This window comes from Marmota marmota, unplaced genomic scaffold (genome assembly GCF_001458135.2).
Source record: "Marmota marmota marmota unplaced genomic scaffold, marMar, whole genome shotgun sequence".
In the NCBI taxonomy this organism is placed as follows: Eukaryota; Metazoa; Chordata; class Mammalia; order Rodentia; family Sciuridae; genus Marmota; species Marmota marmota.
The window spans coordinates 4,896-7,720 of NW_026003360.1; the positions used below are offsets into that span (position 1 = coordinate 4,896).

Below are 2,825 nucleotides of genomic sequence, written 5' to 3' on the forward strand. Positions count from 1 at the left end.
AACACTAATGTCCACCAATTGAAGCTCACCAGGCTGTCACCTGTGGTCAGAGTCAGTTTACCTAGATTTCTGGTGGCTCCACAGCCACACAGAAGCATTTCAGAAAGAAATATAGAGCAGTGACCCTTGGAAGATTCTGTCTTCTATTCAATGACTCCAAGATGTGAGTCAGGACAGGGTCAAGAAGTGAGGCAGCTTGGTGATTGAGCATCTTCAATCACTTTTGTACTTTTGTCTCAGGGGTGGGAAGATTACTGGAGAGTCACAGTCCATGTTGGTAAAGAGGTTGCTCGCTAAATGGCCATTTCCCCTTGTTCTGGGCAAACCTGGGGTAGGTAATGCCTGGTAAGAAAAAGGTTGGCTCAGTAATTTTTGTTGCCTCAGAGTCAGTCTCCACATAGTTTTTGATATGACCACCATGTGGTCCTGCCTGAGGTTTTCATTCTATTAGCAGTGCTTTTGTTGACTTGTGGAGATCATGGACAAGCCACCTATTATCAGGAAGGCCATTTCCCTTTCTCAGTTCCTTTCAGGGTTTAGATGAAAAGAGCACTGACTTCTACCCATATAAAAGAGAAATTGATACAAAGTTCCAGGTTTTCTTGCATCTCTAGTCAATTTTCACATTAGTATAGATTTTTTTTTTGACAAAGGCCCTTGTTCCCATGTAAACAACTGCTCCACACATTACCCCAAGGCTGTGCTAAATACCACCATATATCCAAAGTAAAATGATGTTTGAAGTAAGCCATACATCTTTGTTTCAAAAAAAATATTAGTAAAAGGAATATGTGTAAACAGGGATTGAAGTTGATTCAGCAGAGAGAAAACTTGTCCACTGCCACCTATAATCCCATTTAGCAAGAAGTAGGTGCACACAATATCACATAGATGGTAACAATGCAAAGGATGGCCAGAACCAGCATCATGAAGCCATAGACATAATAGATGTGAAGATGAAATACATTTCAATAAAGATAGAGCCAAAAGGTAAAATTTGTCCCAGGCAAACAATAACTGCAGACTACATAAAATATTTTTTCTCTAGTATAGGACGAGGCACAGCATTGGCATAACAAAGGAAGTTGGGCTGACCTGACAAATTTCGGCCAAGTATTATATCAATAAGATTTAGATTTTTGTTCCAAAAGGAATGGCTCTTGAAGCATGGTAATAAATGGCTATAAAATTGATGAAGAAGGCCTGTAACACACCAAAGCTGGGATAAGGAATGCACCAGTGAACATCTGTTTTATCCATCTCCTTTCTCCTTGTCTAGCATACAGACTTCCTCCAAAATAATCATTCACTGGTGATGTAGCAGCATAGGAAAATATATAAATCTTCTATCATTGCAATAATAATAACAATGAGAAACACAGAAAATATCTGAAATCCAGAACCAATGAGAGAGGAAAATATTAGCTGGTGTCTTGATGGTCTAAATACATCTCCATGCACCTGTTTCTATCCATATCCATCTCCTAAGTCTCTATCCATGTCAGCCATTTCTTCTTCATTACTGAACCAGACATAATCTTTCCTTAAGTTCTCATTAAAATCATTGAAACTAAGCCTATCAAGAAGATCACCATCCATGAAGGAGTTGAAAATTAAAAACCAATGAATCCTCTGTTGAAAAAAGGATGGATCAAGATATTTGTGAAATCGTTCTTCAAATTTTACATCTGACTTTTTCCATTTTACCAAATATGACATCTGTATTTTGGTATTGGGAACAGTTTCACCTTTCCTCCAACAATTAAATTTCCATTAAAATCTATTTCAAACTTTTTGTAGGTCCAAAGATAACAAACTTCTACATTTTCTTCTGCTTCACCAACAATACCCCATATTGGTAAATCAACTATGTACATCTGGTACCAGTAGTGAATTTTGATAGCATAAACAAAGGCATCTCTCTTTTCTTTATCTAAAATCAATTTCACAGTAACTGGCTGGCATCACATCATCTTTAAATTTAATATCCAGACCACTAAATTCCATTTCAACTCCTTGAAGTGTTTCTCCTAGAGCTTCATGGTAATAACTGTTACTTTTTTTGACCCCACACAGATTAGAAGTGAAAAGTACTTAAATGTTTCCAGGTGATTTTGGAAGGGCCCAACAGTATTGATCTATAAGACAACTTCTTCTGTATCTTGAAACTGACTTTCCTGCCTTGTTCCAGTCCACCATTCTGAAAACCATCCAGTCCTAAGTGAAAGCCACTCTTAGAGTCCATAACATCCAATCTTGGATGTGAAAATGCAATTAAACCACCGATCAACTTTAGACCAAATGCAAGAGATTGTTTTGGGGCCAGGCCTTCGACTGGGAAACTGGAGACTTTAAGGTCAGAAGTGGCCTAAGTTAGAGACTACCAGATGGAGCCTCTGCTGGGAACATGTGTTGGTGCTCCTCTGCCTGGGCCCTGGGCAGCAGCAGCAGCAGCGCAGCAGAAGCTGACAGGCCAGGAGTGCCCTGCAGAGGCCTCATCCTGGGCGCTAGCGCCTAACTGGCCGATCAACTGCTCTGCCCCTGGTGCTTGTGCGGCAGTGATTCGCATCCACAGGGCACTGGCAGACTCAAGGCCTGGGCCCAGCCGCTCTGCCGCTGCCCTTGCCTTAACAGCTCCTGAGCCGCCCTCCTGTCCCCTGCCAGCCTCTTCCTCTGACTCAGCCACAACAGCATTATGTAGATTTAAGTGAGTTTTTGAAAAATGCTTATCCCACCCCCAAAAGATAAAAAATTCACAGGGACAAGGACATCACTTGTTCTCATCTTGAATCCCCCACACACCAGGCACAGAGCTTGCCAAAGGT

General features: G+C 41.0%; 1 pseudogene; it reads right to left on the reverse strand.

The window, feature by feature from the left end:
- Positions 1-610: 610 nt before the first annotated feature.
- On the reverse strand, positions 611-2,499 carry LOC107134213 (annotated as a pseudogene).
- Positions 2,500-2,825: the final 326 nt, after the last annotated feature.